The sequence below is a fragment of the Alexandromys fortis genome, unplaced genomic scaffold (genome assembly GCF_014885135.2).
Source record: "Alexandromys fortis isolate MF-2015 unplaced genomic scaffold, M_Fortis_MF-2015_v1.1 scaffold_276, whole genome shotgun sequence".
Classification (NCBI taxonomy): domain Eukaryota; kingdom Metazoa; phylum Chordata; class Mammalia; order Rodentia; family Cricetidae; genus Alexandromys; species Alexandromys fortis.
The window spans coordinates 194,697-201,278 of record NW_026068224.1 but is presented as its reverse complement, the minus strand read 5'-3'; the positions used below and the strand labels follow the sequence as shown (position 1 = coordinate 201,278).

Sequence of the window (6,582 nt, the reverse complement as noted above, 5' to 3'; positions counted from 1 at the left end):
AAAATGTTGATACTGATAACTTAAGAAAAAGAGAAAAGGAAAAAGAGAAACAACAGGAAGGAATCTAGAAAGAACATTCAATATATAAAATATGTATTTCAGGATAGATTAAAGGGAAAGATGGCCTGCCTTGGCCTAAGGTAGTTTATAATAAATTCCATGATATTTAACTAAAGTTTGAATTCCTGGATGAACCGCAGACCTCCAACCTAGGACATTCATTTTCTATGTAGTCTATCTTTTTCACATAGTCCACTCAGACTTAAACATTAATGTCCTCCAGAAGCAACTATACAGACACTTCTAAAATAATAGTTAACCAGTTTGCTAGGCTTGCCTTTCTGCTTGTCATGATGCAACCATCCTACATCCATCAGAAAACTTGATAGTTCTTTCCCAAAAGTTTGTTTTTTGTCTCTCTTCTATAACCTTATTTTAACCAGTGAGAAGTGTTATTGGAGGATTTTCAGAATTTGAGATTTGAACATATGAAAAGTTCCTCTGTCAGAATAGGAACTTTGAGGGGTTTTAGATTTTAGGAATCTTTACCTGAAGGCATTTAGATACTTCAAGATTTTAATATACACTGTTTTGTCATTGAGGACCATGATTACAATCAACATCAGAGATAAAGCTAGTATTCAAGTATTCCCAAGGCATCACCCTAGGCCATTTGGATCCTCCAGGATTTTAACTGGAGGCCAGAGAGGTGAAATTACTTGGAATTTCAGTCATGACCTTGAAAGATATCTCTTTCAGGAAAAGGAGAAAAGCAAGGGTCCTGTTGGTAGGGAAACTTTTGCAGATGATGGTATTCTGTACCATGCTGCTAGTGGTGGATGTGGTAAGAGAACACAGAACATTTCAATTTTGAGCATAGTACAGTGTTATCTTCAGATTAGTTATATATGGCATTTGAAAGAAGTGTAAAGAGCCCCAAGTATCATGGAGCTGAAGAGGTGGCAGTGGAGAAGAATTCTTGCTGTACTCTCATGAGGACTTGCACCTTAAACTTCATCATTCATAGACAATCTGGGCATGGTACACATGTTCATCATACTAGTACTTGGTGAGTATAAAAAAGCAGATCCCAAGAGCTCACTGGTCTGCCGATCTAGCCAATGCAGTCAGATTCAGTTTCGTTAAGACCTTGTTTCAAGAAAATAAGGCAGGAAGTGATAAAGCAGGACACCACACAGGTGTGTACCACACACACACACACACACACACACAGAAAAACATCAAGGACATATTTAAAACTTCTAGCCCGGTTCTTAATAACCTCATTTGGTATTTTCCATCACAGTGTACTGACTTTGGTATTTAATCAAAGCTTCACCTATCTCAAGAAACAAGTTGGTTAATAAGTGAAGTATATTTTACTATTTTTTATCTCAATTACAATTTTAGACTGACTTGAAAGCAATCAAAAGGTTTTTTTTTAGGGTGAGGGCCAATGAAGGGTTAAGACATATTGAGTCACTACCAAAGAATCTCTGTGGATGTTCTAAGCCCTTGTGACAAGCCTGTTTCCTTGCCCCACTATGGCAACTTTGTTTCTATATGATTTAGAATTGCATTGGGTTTGATTCTTCTGTAATATTAGAGATTAAATCCATGTGTGGGAGGATGTAGTGCAGTTCTAGAGTGCTTGCCTAGCATGCTCAAGACACTGGATTTCATCCTTGGAACCACATACACACATAAATACAAAATTATGTAACTTCATATTTTCAAAGAGATCAAAAGACCTATTGAAAGTCATAGATACATTTTTTTCCTCCTTGTCCTTAGCACTTCTTATTGTTCTTTCAAGGCAATAAATTTAAACCTAGCCATTGAAATATTAATTTCTATGTTCCCTCAGTTTATTTTCCCAGTTCTCTCATTTCTCAGTGCAAGGAAAACATGTCTGAAGCAGCACAAGCTTGGAGGACAACTAATGGTGAAAACAAAATGCTTTGTACATCAAATGTGAGGTCAAATTACTCTTTACTGGATCAATCGTAGAAGCACAGCCACCAATTTAATTGCCAAAATCATTACTTAAGGAATTGTATGGAGGAGTGGTGGGTAATAAAACATTCATCGTAATACACTCATTACCTGAGTTAACATGGAGAATTTGCTTTAAAAACTTCCGTTAAGACATTTTAATTGTGTAATGTAAGGAATTTCATAACGGCATATGCATCATGTGTTTTGATCATATACACTCCAGCTCTCATTTCAGAGAACGGTTGAGTATTTGCTTAGCTATCTCCTTTGAAGTATGCTATGGTTTAGAAGGATTTGGCCACATCATTTCATTCATAGATACTAAAAAATAAGCAATTCAACAATACTCAGCAATGTTTTCTTTTCTTTCTTTCTTTCTTTCTTTCTTTCTTTCTTTTTTTTTTTTTTTTTGAGGCACAAATAGTCTTTATTGGGCTCACACAAGGAGTCCGTTGGTCTTGAGGACCTCTGTGAACTTGCAGATTTTCTTCTCTACGTTCTTTTCTGCCTGTTTCTGTAGCCTCAAGAGCTGCTTCTTCTTCCGATAGTGCATCTTGGCTTTTTCCTTCCATTTCTCCTCCAGAGTGGCTGTTACTGCCTGGTACTTCCACCCGACCTCATGAGCCAGATGCCCCAGGTAAGCAAACTTCCTGGTAGGCTTCACCGGCACAACCTTGAGGGCAGTAGGGACCACCACCCGCTTTTTCTTGTCATAGGGTGGAGGGATCCCATCCAACACCTTGAGGCATTCCAGGGCAGCCTGGTCACAGTTGGTCTTGTGGGGCAGCATGCCTTGCACAGTGCGCCAAAAAATGCGGCTGGGAGTCCGGAAATGTTAGGGGCATCAGGAGGGATTGGTGTTCATCCGCTTTCAAGGAAAGGTCAGATACTTCAACTTGTTTCTGTAGAAATTTCCGAAAATGTTGATGCTCTCACAGCTAACAACAACCACCTTTTGGCCCAGCAATACCTGCTTGGCCACAATGGCCGCCAGGCGACCCAGAAGATGACCTCAACCGTCCAACACCAGGACCTGCCCCTCCGCTATCTTTTTTCTCTCTCAGCAATGTTTTCTAACTTCTTATTTTAAAATTTTCAATTTTAGAAAACCCTCAAAATATTACAGAAGTCTTTGGAGAAACTGCACCCAAAGTCGCTTCAGGGACAGTGCTAAGTAACCATAACATATTTCCACCTTTCCCCATTAGGGTAAGGCACAGCTCCTACTTCATTGTCTGACTAAACTTTACCTTCACGGATCATTTATTATTTGTTTGTCCAGAAATTTCCCCTGAAGTTTGTGCAGCTTAAGATTCTTTCTGCAGGCAGGCAGCGGCAGACTACCGACACAGGCAGCGGCAGACTACCTACACAGGCAGGCAATGCAGGCAGCCGGACCGGTGGGGACTGGTGCAGCTGCAGACAACTCAGGCAGCAGGGACCAGCACGCAACACTGAGAGCAGATCACCCCACTACAATTAAATCAAAGAGGTAGGCCTTTGGTTGGCGACATCCCTGGCAAACAGGGAGCTTGGTCCTGCTCCTGAAGACCCTTCTGAGGGGTGAGAGAGATCTTGGCCCCAGGCAAGAGCCAGGAAACAGAGCAAGGGCATTTTGCAAGAGAAGCCTCTGGCCAGCAGAGAAACCTGAAAAAGACCAATTAGATAGCATCAATAGGAGGAGCTGGGCAGGCTCCAAGGCAAAAATTCACCCAATAATTTGAAAAAAAAAAAACATGAAAACACCAGAACCCAATGATCTTACAACAGAAGGACATGAACACCGTAACACAGAAGAAGTGGAAAAAATTGTCTTTATGAAAGTAATAGAGTCCCTTAAACAACATGTAAAAAACACCCTTATAGAAATGGACGAGAAATATAACAAAAAGTTTGAAGAAATGAGTAAATACGTACATGAGACCTTGGGAAACAAAGAAAAAACGATGAAACAGGAAATGGAAACAGTTCAAGAAATGAAAACTGAAATGGAAGCAAAGAAGAAAACACAAACTGAGGACAAGCTAGATAAGGAACATCTAGGTCAACGAGCAGAGCCTACAGAAACAAGCATAATCAATAGAATACAAGAGATAGAAGAAAGAATCTCAGATTCTGAGGACACCATAGAGCAAATAAATGCACTGATGAAAGAAAAGAGCAAAGCCAACAAATTCTCATCACAAAGCATTCAGGAAATATGGGGCACAATAAAAAAGACCAAACCTAAGAATTATAGGAATAGAAGAAGGAGAAGAATCACAGCTCAAAGGCCCAGAAAGTATTTTTAACAAAATTATGGAAGAAAACTTTCCCAACATAAAGAAAGATATTCCTTTGAATATTCAAGAAGCATACAGAACACCAAACAGACTGGATCAAAAAAACATCCCCTCGCCATATAATAATCAAAACACAAAATATACAGGTTAAAGAAAGAATATTAAGCACTGCAAAGGAAAAAGGCCAAGTAACTTATAAAGGTAAACCGATCAGACTTACACCTGACTTCTCTATGGAAACCATGAAAGCCAGAAGGTCTTGAATAGAGGTACTTCAAAAACTAAGAGACAATGGATGCAAACCCAAACTTCTATACCCAGCCAAGCTATTGTTCACTATCAATGGAGAAAACAAGACAAACCAGGATAAGAACAAATTTAAACAATACGTAGCCACAAATCCAGCCCTACAGAAAGTAATAGAAGGAAAACCGCAACCCAAGGAATCCAACATTGCCAACACTGCCTACAATAACTCAGGCATCTAGCGAAGTTTCACCAGCACAACTCAAAGAAGGGACACACACAAACTCTACTATCAAACACAATAAGAATAACCAGAGTAAATAACCACTGGTCATTAATATCACTTAATATTAATGGTTTCAATTCACCTATAAAAAGGCACTGGCTAAGAGATTGAATACGAAAACAGGATCCAACATTCTGCTGTTTGCAAGAAACACATATCAACCACAACGACAGGCATCTACTCAGAGTAAAAGGTTGGGAAAAGGTCTTTCAAGCAAATGGTCCTAAGACACAAGCAGGTGTGGCCATACTAATTTCCAACAAAACTGAATTCAAACTAAAATCAATCAGAAGAGATCGAGATAGACATTTTATACTCATAACAGGAACAATTCATCAGGATGACATCTCAATCCTGAATATCTATGCCACTAATATAAAAACACTTATGTAAAAGAAATATTACTAGAACTCAAGGCAGACATCAAACCACACACACACTAGTAGTAGGAGACTTCAACACACCTCTCTTTCCAATGGACAGGTCAATCAGACAGAAAACTAATAGAGAATTAAGAGAATTCTTGGAGGTAGTAAAGCAAATGGATTTAACAGACATCTATAGAACACTCTACCCAAATAGGAAAGAATATACCTTCTTCTCTGCAGCTCATGGAACCTTCTCAAAAACTGACCATATACTCAGAAACAAAGGAAACCTCCACAGATACAAAAGAATATCAGTGTCCACCTGTGTCTTATCAGATCACCACGGATTAAAGTTAGAAGGCAACAACAATGCTGCCCCCAGAAAGCCGACAAACTCATGGAAACTGAACAATCAACTACTGAACCACACCTGGGTAAAGGAAAAATTTAAGAAAGAAATTAAAGTCTTCCTTGAATTTAATGAAAATAAAGAGACAACATACTCAAACCTATGGGACACGATGAAAGCAGTGCTAAGAGGAAAGTTCATAGCACTAAGTGCCCACTTAAAGAAAATGGAGAAAGCATGCATTAGGGACTTAACAGCACACCTGAAAGCTTTAGAAAAAAAGGAAGCAGCGGTGCCCAGAAGGAGTAGAAGACTGGAAATAATCAAACCGAGGGCGGAAATCAACAAAAGAGAAACACAGAAAACAGTCCACAGAATCAATGAAACAAAAAGATGGTTCTTGGAGAAAATCAACAAGATCGACAAACCCCTATCCAAACTAATTAAACAACAGAGAGAGAACACGCAAATAAATAAGATCAGAAATGAAAAGGGGGACATAATCACAGACACAGAGGAAATTCAGAGAATCATTAGATCTTACTACAAAAGACTGTATGCCACAAAACTGGAAAATGCAAAAGTAATGGACATTTTTTTAGATAAGTACCATATACCAAAGCTAAATCAAGACCAGGTGAACGATCTAAATAGACCTGTTAGTCATGAAGAACTAGAAACTGTTATCAAAAATCTCCCCTCCAAAAAAAGCCCAGGACCAGATGGTTTCAATGCAGAATTCTACCAGAACTTCCAAGAAGAGCTAATACCTATACTCCTTAATGTATTTCACAATATAGAAACAGAAGAGTCATTGCCAAATTCTTTTTATGAAGCTACAGTTACTCGGATACCAAAACCACACAAAGACCCAACAAAGAAAGAGAATTACAGGCCTATCTCACGCATGAATATCGACACAAAAATTCTCAACAATATACTGGCAAACCAAATTCAAGAACACATTAGAAAAATTATCCCTTATGATCAAGTAGGCTTCATCCCAGAGATGCAGGGCTGGTTCAACATACGAAAATCTATCAATGTAATCCA

At 38.8% G+C, this 6,582-nt stretch overlaps 1 pseudogene; it reads right to left on the bottom strand.

Moving 5' to 3' along the window:
• Positions 1-2,406: 2,406 nt before the first annotated feature.
• Positions 2,407-6,582, bottom strand: part of LOC126493617 (60S ribosomal protein L13a-like) — a 193,286-nt pseudogene continuing 189,110 nt past the window's right edge.